This window comes from Alosa sapidissima, chromosome 3 (genome assembly GCF_018492685.1).
Source record: "Alosa sapidissima isolate fAloSap1 chromosome 3, fAloSap1.pri, whole genome shotgun sequence".
Lineage (NCBI taxonomy): Eukaryota > Metazoa > Chordata > Actinopteri > Clupeiformes > Clupeidae > Alosa > Alosa sapidissima.
Genome location: NC_055959.1, coordinates 32,816,411 through 32,829,162, shown reverse-complemented (window position 1 = coordinate 32,829,162; position 12,752 = coordinate 32,816,411).

Sequence of the window (12,752 nt, the reverse complement as noted above, 5' to 3'; positions counted from 1 at the left end):
TTTTTTCAAACGCATGTCTGTAAGAATGTTTGCTAGCCTGCAATTAGCATTCCCTTTCCACTTGCATAAATATTCAGCTGTTAGGCACAGTGCTGTTTTAATTTGGGGGCAACCTCAACACCAGGCAAGTGGATTTTATAGTCGATCTCTGATCTAGCTCAGATCGTCCTGTCCCTGTATATCCCTTCCTTTTTCTGTCCTTCTCCAAGGTCAGTCTCTCTCTCACACACACACACACACACACACGCACACACACACACACACACACACACACACACACACACACACTCAACACACATTCTGGGCTGGGTTTTGCACAAGGTGAATATCACAGAAAAACAGCTTTCCTATGCCACTGTTGCTTGTGCTTGCAGTGTTTCGGGCCTTGGATTCTACCACCTTTATATTGGGGCTCTACATAAATAGCAGTCGAAGTGCTGATGATCGGGGTCGTACATTACACCTACCACCTACACACTACACACACACACACACACACACAGTCACTGATGATCGGGGTCGTACACTGAGATTGTAGATGCATTTGGTTGAATTAAAAGACGGATTTATGAAGTTTGTAAGAGATATCTAGCCATGGCGTTAATTATTTCTGCAGTATCACAGTGTTATTTCTGTGTGATTGCCATCTGGTAGGGATATTGTGTGCATGAAACTGTATGACGCTGCATATTTAACTGATTGTTAAAGGTGCTCTAAGCGATGCCACGCATTTTTTAGGCTTAAACATTTTATGTCACTTACTGCAAACAGCACCTAACCAACCGCTAGCTGTCTGTGTCCTGAACACACTGTAAAAAAAACGCGATCTCTATGGACAGCCCAGGCTCCACGAACGGCAACAAAAACAACCTGGGCAAACCCAGCCCATGAAAACATAACAAACTGTTCCAGCAAATCATAGACGAGATGTGCGTTTAGGACAGTTTCAATTGCACGGGAGCAGCACGGGAGGGAGGGGGAGGAGAGGTAGCGAGCTAGCTCTCTGTTTTGTTTGAAAGTCAACAGAAGTGACATTGCCCAGTATCGCCTAGAGCACCTTTAAGCCAACCAATGTTAGGAACATATATAAAAACATATCTAAATTAATATTTCTATGAAACAATTTCATTTGGAAAAATGTGATTTTGCCAATTACCTTGTTTCATGCCTTTCAATACTAAGACCTTCATGAACAAAAGTGGTGTTTGGACTTCCGAAATGCTTAAAAAATCATATTAAGTCAAATGTTCTTTACGTAATATTTTAAGTCAAGATGTATAATAGCACAGTGTATGTTTTTTCAAGCATCACATCATGACAAATTTGAAAGAAATCCAAAATTTCACTATGTACAGTACTGAGCGGCAGTCATATTTTGTACCGCTATGTGGTACATTTAGTTATTATTATCATTTGAAAGGGAGAGTTGTCACAATTTATTTTCTTTTTTTCCCCTCCATACTCAACACCTAGTGGCAAACCTACCAGACAGGACTGATGAATATGATGAGGACTTTGTCTCCAAATATTACAGAAACCTGCAGTTTGCTATGATGTGATCAACATGTCGATAACTGTCATCTCAAAAACAGCAACATCCTAAAATCATATGACTGGTAACAAAGATTCAGGCTGACACACACACTCTCCCACATCATGTACTGATGTCTGACCCCACACCCTCTGTTATGTAGGGATAATGGCTGTCAAGGTGTCCCGATATACGGTATTAACGGACGAGGTGGAGACAAAGAACTCCATGGCGTGAAGTGGTCTAGAATTAGGTAGTGATAACGTGCTTTTAAAAATAATAATAATTTAAAAAAATTATCCACCTTAAGATCCAATACATTTAATGCATTTTGTATGCAAGTCTTTTGGAGATTGGGACAACCATGTCTATCGTGTTGCAACAAGAAGTGTACATTTCTTTATACATCAAATATCTTTATTCAATCTCTTGAGTACAACCTCACATATACTGTACAGTCTATGAGTACAACCACATAGACGTATCCAATCACAGAGGGACAAAAGGCCTGAAACCCTGGGGGAGGGGAAGGAGGGTTAGGGGGAGCAGGATTGTGATTGTGAGAGAGGATCAGGGGGGGTGAAACACTGGGTTCGTCAACACATTTCCCACCCAATAGTTTATGTATGGTGTGGTGATGTGTGTTCCAGCAGAGGTCCAGAGGTGCAGACACTGTATTATCTCCTGGGGTCCAGAGATGAGGGATTGGGTTCAGTCTTCTGTTTTCCCCAAGAACAGAGAATCTCAGGCAGCTGTCAGATCCTTACATGTGAGTCGGGCTTTTCTGTCCGGCTGTATACGGCCTGGGTCACAACAGCTTCACTTATGACTGATGAAGCCCAGGGTAGAGTGTGTGAGTGAATGTGGTCTGAACTTAGGGGTCCAGAGAGATCATTATGTGTGTGATACTTAATACGTGCTGAGATGTGATCTGTGAAAGGGTGTGTGCATAGCTTTTCTAAGAGCATATCTAATATATTTGAATCACAGTAACTCCACTGCTGATTTACGTCCTAGCCAAAACCCAGGGTAAAGTGTGTGAGTGAATGTGGTCTGGACTTTGTGCAGGAGGGTCATTGCTGTAGAAAGCCAGTGTTCCTGCCTTGTGATCCACATACACTCCTATTCTGGAGCTGCTCACTGGAGGCAGTTTAGTTTCTTTATGATTGTGCAGGAAATAGAAGCAGGAGCTGCAGAGGTCCAGACTCCAGGACTGATCATTAAGTCCAAACAAACACTGATTACCCCACACTTTCCTGCTGATGCTTTTATATAAGACTGCTATAAGAAGCTCCAGGGCTCGAAATATCTTTTTGTTTTTAAGGGGGTCTCTCTATCTCATAAAAGTTGCCACATCCGGCGCATAGCCTAAAGGCGATACATTATAGGCGCGAGTGACGCTTTTGCGCAGTATGCATAGGCCTAGGCTATAACTTGACACACGCACACAACAGACAGAGATTTTTCATAGAAATTGATTCATTTTAGTTAATTTCAACATATTGATTGCAATAGTCCATATTTCATTTCACAACGTAACTCATTTGAACCAGACCACCATCTCAGATAGGCTATCCTCGGTGTCAAACACATTTCGTCTTTAACTTATACACAGGGAAAATGCGCTAACTGGCAGAAATTAATAAAGCCATTGCAGCCAAACTATGTTCTATAGGCTAATGTACACATTACTAGGCAACACAGGTGTTCAGTCGTCTTGTGTGTTGAACTGTGGAAATAAAACGAACAATTTTGGAATTTGCACTGAGATGTTGTCGGGTAGCCATTGATCCGCCATCAGAGATTGCTAACAGGTGTTTCAAAATAACTGGGAACTTTCCGGAGCTCTAAATGGCAGAGGATAACTATCAATTCACACAATCATTGAAGGGGGCCGTAATTTATGGCTTTGTCAATAAACATAGAAGAGGCGAAGCAAGTTCAACAGCAAACTGGACTTTTTCAGCACATATCAAACCAGGCTAGACCAATGAACGTCTACACAAAACACTCGCATCAAGCAGGGTGACTTCTTCGGACTTGCGAGTGCTGCTGCCAAATCGATCGTATGCGGTTTGCTCATATAGTCTAGTGGTGTGGTGGTGAAGTGCTGTGTTCAAGAATGCTGCGTTCAAGAGCGTAGGGTAGGTCTACGTCCAGTAGTAGCCTATATTTTAATTTAACGTCTTTAATGGTAAGAGATACAGTAGCACAGGGATGGATAATGAGCGTTGTTTAAGATTAAATTACAATGCCAGACACCTTCAGATATGAGAGACCCCCTCATATTTTTGACTTTGTTGTTTTCATGGGAGCCAGTCCTCACTATAAGGGAGCTCGGCTCCCTCTGGCTCCCACGTAATCCGAGCACTGCGAAGCTCCCCACTCCTCTCAACCTCCTAGTAGCAGCGTCTAGACACACATTCTCTACACAATCAACGATCAAATCTCTCGGGATGATCTCTCTGGATCTCATCTCTCCTCCCCACCCCCCACCCTCCTGTTCCCCTTAGACAGATGGAGGTTTCTGTATGCTGTGTTTGGATCAAGTATGAAGGGACATAAATCTGATGAAGGAGAAGAGAAAATACGACAAACTTAGACTTTGTGTATTACAGTGTGTGTTTGTTGTTTGTTTGTGTACACAAGTGTATCGTTGTCTGTGTATAAACGGTATCAATAGGATATACTTTCTTTTGTGTTAAGTGTGTGTGTGTGTGTGTGTGTGTGTGTGTGTGAGTGAGTGAGTGAGAGAGAGAGAGTGTTTTTTTTTTGTGTGTGTGTGTGTGTGTGTGTGTGTGTGTGTGTGTGTATTTATATATAATAATATAGGTTTTCGCTTTGGACAAAGGCATCTGCCAAATCCCATAACCATATATATAGTAAATAGTTGGGAAATTACGGTACTTGCTTCTTTGTGGGAGTATGTACATGTACATTAGTTTGTGTGTGTTTATATATGTACATCTGTACAGTATGTGTCTCTGTGTGTGTATGTGTGTATCTGTAGCTATGAGTGTGGGTCTGTGTGTGTGTGTGCAACGGTGTGTGTGTGTGTTTATTTGTTTGTTTGTGTGTCTAACTTACACCATAAGAGCTCCTCTCTTGTCACTGATTCAGGAAAAACAGCCAGAACATCAGACACTGAAACAGAAAATATCCCTTATAACACATATTTACATTATATAGTATGAAGATAATGATGACAGCATACTCATTTTCAAATCACATCAGCAGAGATGTATAAAGAAGGTTATGTGGCAGTCCCCAGATGCTTAAATCTTAACCCTTTCAGCCCTAGTCTCCAGCTATGTCAGCTGTGATCAACAGTTGATCTTTTTTTTTTATTTTTTTTTTTAAAGGAACTTAATTTTTTTTTTAACTCTGGGGCCCAGTCACACCTCCATATCTCTTAGGTTTGACAGCTGAAAGAAGGTTTAAAAGATTCAGTGAAACTATCATTCCTTTGCTGGACTTCCTTTATGGTGGTCTATATTTCTTACTGTCAGTTCTTCTGAGTGGGAGTTCAGGATCAGTACCTGGGAACAAACACAGAAACACTTATTCACACAGAATCTACAAAACAAACACACATTTGCTTTGTATACATGTACTCCACCTTTGGAGAAATGTTTGTTTTTAGAATCTGTGACAGGCCTGCTCTAAAAGGAAGTTTTTATCTCAACTGTAGAAGAGAATGCAACTTGATGACAGACTCACATTTTAAAGACTGGATGATCTGGATATGAGTCACTGTTGAGAGACACAGAAAATAACAAGAACTAGAACATTACAAGGTCTCATAAAAGTAGTTAATGATTGCTTCCATTCTAGATGTTTGTCCAACCTGCTGCAGATATCTTGGCTACATCCTCCCTGAAGATCCCTCCCAGTTTCTCCTCCCGCTACACCTTCATTGCAGAGACAGATTCCTTCACAGCCTCAAAAGAGGAAACTCTGCTTGAAGTTCACACTGGATAAGTCTTAAAAGCAAGGAGACTCTCTGATTAATGGGACATTTTACAAATAAAAATATAAAAGTTTAGAGAGAACTGTGTTAATATTCACTCAGGGCTGTGTTGTATCAAATGCTGTATCATGAGTAAAATCCGTTGCTTTGGTTTATCGTGAATGTTGTGCTGTATGGAACTGTGCTGCAAGGAGCACCAATGACTGACACAACATTCTGCAGAAAGAAACACACGCACACGGTGTGACAGGCCCCCTGAATATGAAGTCAGGGCCATTTCCTCCATGGCTGCAGACATACAGTAATGTTAAATCAGTCAGTTTGGTGTGTGTGTCATTATGCATTAGTGTGTTTAAGTGTGTGTGCCTGTTAGATACATAGTGTACCTACTGTAAAGCAATACAGCACACAACACACATTTTATTACACACCGTTCATTTTCAAATATGTCAAATGTTCCACAGGAAGGTATCCACTAGAAAAAGTTGACTGATATTTAGCAGGCCATCCAAAGTGGTACAGAGAGTGGTACAGACTCACAGCGGCTACGGAATCAAACCCAGTCAACTACCAGTCGATGACGATACACTTTATCTTTTAGTTAACACTTTTATCGATTCATTTCAGTTTCAGGAGTGCAGGTTAATGTCACCATGAGGAAACAGATGTGATCTTCTGTGTGTGAAAGCTTCTCCAGCTCAGCATCTCTCCTCTTCAGCTCAGCATCTCTCCTCTTCAGCTCAGCAGCCTCCTGCTCCATTTGCTTCAGGAGTCCTTCAGCCCGACTCACCTCAGCCTTCTCCTGAGCTCTTTCACCTCAGAGCGCCTTCTCTCAATGGAGCGGATCATCTCAGTAAAGATCCTCTCACTGTCCTCCACTGCTGTCTGTGCAGAGCTCTGTTAGGAGACACACAAAGAGGAGGGCAGGAGGCACACAGAGGGAGGTGTGTCAAAGAATTAGAACTTCATACTGCCAAGTAGAACTTGTTACTGTTACTGCCAAGTAGAACTTGTTACTGCCATGTAGAACTTTTTAATGCCAATTTAATGCCAAAATCCAGACCGTGGTAATCTAGAAAGATTAAGGGTCAGGCCACAAATAATGAAAATGGCCCAACTCAAGGGGTGGCACCAAGCATGCATTTGAAAATCTCACTGCACGCAATTGGATCACACTACAACCAATGTTTACTGACTGATTCCGGACTTTGACACAATTGGATCACACTACGACCAATGTTTACTGACTGATTCGTTGCAGCGCTGTCATCATCTGTTTAGCTCGGCTCATGGCCCGCCTATATCAGATATACCGTTCCTCGCGATGCAAGGGGTAAAAGTAACGTGCGTTATTACTCATTGCCAGTGTCTAGCAGAGACAATTCAATTGTGCTTTCGTGAGAACTCTGGATTTCCAGGGTTGCTCGTAATAATCGCGGTTGAGAAACCTCGAGCAGCAGCAGTGGAAAACACACTTTACAGAGGTACAAGCAAGTTATAACATAATCTGTTCATGTTTTGACACAGTACAACGTCACTGTCAAATTGAGGACACTAATAAAGTTATAATTAAATGTTGCGATCGTCATTTCCATTAAGTACACGATGTTGGTGTTCGATTTAAGACAACACTTTGTTTATTTTGTTGAAATGTATGCACTCCACGAGTAAGCACACAGGGCACTGCATTAAAGTGTACTGAAGTACACCATCTGAGACACAGTGACTGTGATCATGTGCAGTAATAAAATAGATTAAGAAATTCTAGTTCTAGATTCTAGTTTGTTAGTTTTGTAGCAGGACTCTCTGCAGTTCAGATCAGTGTGATGTGTGAAGACCCATCTGGTCTGGAGTTAAAACACCACTGGTCTGTGGTCATCCAGTCAGGCAGCAGATCAGTGTGTTTAATTATGACCCACCGACACTAGTGGCAAACTTTTCGGTTGACAATTCCTAGGACACCAAAACATGTGCTGGGCCCCCCAAAAGCCAAGTAGGCCAAATGTAGTTTAACTAGAGAACTGTTGCACCCAAGTTCAAGAAAAGTTTATGGTATATTGGTCTGAAGGGGCTGCATCAATCTAGCCCAACCACTCATTTGTGGTGTTGCAACCCCCAGTAAAAAATGAAAATGCAAAAACATGGGGCTTTAATTGCCACCGATAGCAACTTTGATGTGTATTATGTTTGGAAAGGAGCAGAGACACATGGAATGCGTTTTACACTTTTACTCAACTCTTCACTTACACTACATCGTATGTGCACACTCCTAAAACCACACAGCTGCTTCCATAACCACCAATACTGCTAGACTCAAACTTTATTATAGTAGTTCCCTTACTTCTTGCTCTAACAGTGTGTGAATACATTTGTTTTTGTTAATTAGTATAGTATAGAGTCTTAATTGTCCTATAAGGATATTCTTTTTCACACACATCATTACATTCCATGCAGGATATACACAGCCTCACACATATCACACATAACATAACATAAAACACACCATACCACCAATTATGTGTACACAACATGTGCCTTGAGTCTATCCAGTGGCAGTTCCATCTCCCGACCCAGCATGAGTGCTGGAGGCACCGCAGTTGTAGCATGTTGGCTGGCCCTGAGGGCGGTACATCAGGGTTTGGTTGAGTGCTAGGCATGTACACCCCTGAGTCAGACTCTGGTAGAACCACATCACACTACCATTTCCTGTGCAGAAGTGTTTTATTCCCTTATCAGAGGAACTGGGAAAAGTCTGGAGCCCATTATCTGTAGTGATGGCGCAAGGCATGCCGGACAGTAATGGAGTACATTTACTTGAGTACAGTACTTGAGTACAATTTTGAGGGATCTGTACTTTACTCGAGTATCATTTTTGGGGAGTACTCATGACTTTACTCAAGTACAATTTGAGAGGCAAATATTGTATTTTTTACTCCACTACATTTCTATCCATAACCGTGAGTACCCGTTACTATGGGTAGGAAAAAAAGAAAAATCTAAATTTGTTGTTTCCCTCTCAAACGTGATTGGATTGTTCAGGCGCCACTGATTGGGACAGCCTATCAGCAGTCACCTTCAGCTTTCCGCCAAAGTCAACTCCATGGTCAGATTTAGATAAGAGACGAAACCATGGACGAAACAATGGATGAAGACGCAGCAGATCCATCCCGGGAATGTGCCAACCTGTGGCCCCACCTCGCCAGACTATTTCAATTTTCTGAACAAGTTAATGATAGTTTTCACTTCAAGTGTTTCAATTACAAAATAGTATTTTGTATTTGAAATACGTATTTTAAATACATGTATTAGAAATACTGCTCATCCCTGGCCACATGGTAAAAAGATGAAAATGACTTGATTTTTCTTCCAATTCATTTTACATTCTCCAAGGTATTAACATTAACTTTTTTCATAACTCCATATAGGACGTTTCTGTACATAAATGTAAGCACTGTGGCAGTAGTAATGCAATATTTAGAAAATGTAGGCTACTCTTGTACTCTTGATACTCAAGTACTTTTAAAAACAGGTACTTCAGTACTTTTACTTAAGTAGACATCTGACTGTTGTACTTTCACTTGTACTTGAGTAAAATTTAGCAAAGGGTATCTGTACTTTTACTCAAGTAATGAAGCTGTGTACTCAACCATGCTAGGCAGCGGTGTTAATAAAAACACCACGATTCAACATAGCGCTGATATTACCTCTACAGTATGTGTTTTAAAGTTTGCCAATGATGTTGTCTCACTTTATCGAGTGATAAGAGTTTTCTGCTGGTAGAGATATCATACATCCCATTCATTTTAGCTTGTTTACACAACTGCAGTAGCCTTCAACATGTGGTGCATTTGTATTTGTGCTTAAGAGCACAGGCAAAGACGTCAGTCAGGCAATAAGAGGTAACGTTAGGATAATGTAAAGTCTCATGTCCCCAGGCATTGAGAGGTAACGTTAGGATAATGTAAAGTCTCATATCATGTCCCCAGCACTTGTCAAGCCAACTGCATGAAGATGTTTATGTCCCCAGTACTTTTCAAGCCCATGAATAGGACTGAATGGTACACACACACGTATTTCATTTCATATTTCACTGTTTCTCTTTGTGCATTGTCTCTTTCTGTCCTTCAGAGGGGTGTACCAGGACAGGGGGACACTTAGAGGCATCCTCCTCCTGTCAAAGTGACAGTTCTGACAAGGCTGCGATTGCTCAGGGTGTTGGCATAAAGCGCCCACTTTCAGGCGATTTCTCTGCTCTCTCCCACCATCACGCCATAATTTCTCTCCTCCAATGATGAGAATGTAAGTCATTCTAACATTTTTAGCAAGGACACTCCGTCTTCTGTCAAGATACCACTGAACATTGACAGCTGAGTTTTTGTGCTGTTTATTGAGAGAAAGCTCTTGAGAATTTCCTTGTGGTGCTGTACAGTGACTCAAGCATGGTATTTACGTGTGGTTTACAGACAAGTCCAGATTTACATGGGCTGGATCTGGATCTACACAATCTTGATCATATCAAGCTATACAGAGAGAGAGAGAGAGAGAAAATCATTGAGTAGAAGTGTGCGGATGACATCTTTAAACTGTGCTCTAGTTCGGCAAGTGAGTTTATGTGAGTTTCTGTGGCAGGTTGAGTCGCGTTAAACATGTGTGATTAACTAGGCCAGAAACAAAGTCGACTCTCCTCATTTAATTACATTCATTAATGTGAGGATGAGACTCTGAATGAGGACACACACCAGGCACACATACTCACACACACACATTTTTGTACTTTATGCATTTATAACCGTGCTAATTAATTCAGACCTTAATTAAGTGGTTTGATTGGAATGTTTTCACTTGATTAACGATGCTCAGGGTAGTCGTGGTGCAATTACCTGGCTTCCTGGAAAGAGTCGCAGGCAGTAGGGTGCTTTGGCACCGACCAGGAGGCAACGCACGCTAGTGGAACATTTCTGAAGATTCCTCAAAGCCTCTTTAAAAGGTGGAAGATCCATGATTGGCATTGTTTAAGACATTCAAACTAAAGAGAAACAAAGAGTGATCTCAGAGATTTTCGCTTTGTTTAGTAAAACATATGTATTTAGTATGACATACCAATAAATGACGAATGAAGGTATGTATACTATAAGTACATGTAAGTATGACTTTATGACTGTTTACGTATATCTGTTGACAGTTTACTCATATCTGGTGGTATTTTATTCATCAGGATCCACTGGCATCAGCAGCCTTGGCTCCTGTAATGGTGGGGACTAAGTTAACACAGCTGTAAACAGAAGGGGGTTACTCTGCATAAAATTGGCTGGATAAGGAGGCCTCCATCTCTCTGCACCCCCCCCCCCCCCCCCCCCCCCATGCCAGCACAAAGGGGAATTAAACTCTGGCGCACTGTTGCACAAAGCTCTGCTCCGAGCCCGTCACCAGTAATGACAGCATGCGTTCAAATCCGTAAACGTAGCCGTAAACGTTTGCAAATGTTTGCCTTGAGTTCTCCACGGATGTTTGCAAACACTTGCAAACTATTTGAGAAGGTAGTCTCTTAGAAACATACAAAGGATCTGGGCGAAGGATTACCGCTAAAACGGCATGTTTACGCTAAATCACTCGAACGGAACTGTTCAGAGAAAACATTTCCGCTACAGTTTGAACGAACGAACCTCAGGCCTGCTCTGCATTGAGCCGCTGTCTGGCCCAGTTCAGCTTGGCCTTTGATAAATGTGTTTTGTCTCCGTGCATCACACAGCCAATATGCATCTCAGCGGGGGGAGATGAGAGTGACCTTTTATTTATGGGGTGATTTATTACCAGCTCCCGGTCTCTATACTGTATGCACCAGCTGCGCAGCGTGACTGGACGAGTGGGGGTTGGGGTGAATATGAGAGAGGACGGACATTAGGCTATCTGGACACTAGAATGTAAAGTACTGTATAAGTCCCACGCTTATGGGATGTTTTATGAGGCCGTAGATGGACTGGACCTCCTAATTCATTTATAAGTTCATTATCATTAAGACTGAAATGCAACTTTGTTTTACGTCTTCCCCCCCCTGACAGAATTATACAAATTAGGTTTGCTGTTTTCATGGTTTGCTAGGCTGTTTCACTAATCACTCTGTAATGGAGAAAAGCTAAAAAGCTCTCTTTAGAAATAACTCAGTTTTCAGAGATGAGCATGTGCCTTTGAGAGGGGGTTCTGAACAGCTTAAAGCTTGTTGTCAGTGTAATCTATTGTGGAAGGGATATAGTTCAATCACATCACAGGACATCTGCTCAGTGCAGACGACCACAGGCCCATGTGTGTGTGTACAAGCTTTACAGGTGTGTCCATTGGCACAAGACAATAACACAGGTGACACACCCACAGAAAGGTTCAAGGTCTCTGTCCAGGAGCCAGTCATTTATCAAGCTGTGTGTGTGAGGGACACCCATCAATCATTCATGACGGCCACTGGGCAGGTTTGCATCTCCGTGGAAACCATCGCAGACAAGGGATTGGCCAGACAGCTGGTTGTACAGATGGGGGATCTGGAGAAGAGCCAACATTTATGGAAGCTATAGATGCATGTGTTGTCTATGTGTTTGTGTGTTATGTGCGTTTGCTTCAATATGATCGTTTATGATGGCTCAACAGATGTCTCCATTCCGAAAGGGGCTATTGAAGATAAGGGATGTCATCACTGGTTAGGCTCAGCCACACTTGAGAAGGACCCTCTGCATCCATACCACCATCAGACCTGTTATTGCCTCCCTCTGGGGAAAAAAAAAACCTTCATCTTGATTGCTTTTTATTTGACACTATTTTTAATTACACTGCATAGTTGGTATTATTGCTTTACTCACATATGTTCTCTCTCTCTTCAACACACACACACACACCAGTGCGCTCACCAAATCTCATGTGGGTTCATTCTCACACACACACACAGAATTTTGGCAAAGACGCTTGGACACATAGACAAGACACACACATACAAGGATACCGGTACTCACATAGAAACGCACAAAAACATGCACACTTAAGACACACTAATATACACACACTCTCTTTCTCTTCCTCTCAGAAACACACACAAGGACACAGTTGTGTGATGTAAGGCTCATAATAGCATCAGTGGCAGATAAGGTGTGTGTGTGTGCGCGCGCGTGTGTATACACTCGCTGCTGTCATAAGACGTTTTGCCTGAAGTGTTGCCCGGCTAGCGCGGCCCCCTCGCCAGGCGGGGCACAGATGTAATCGGGGTGTGTC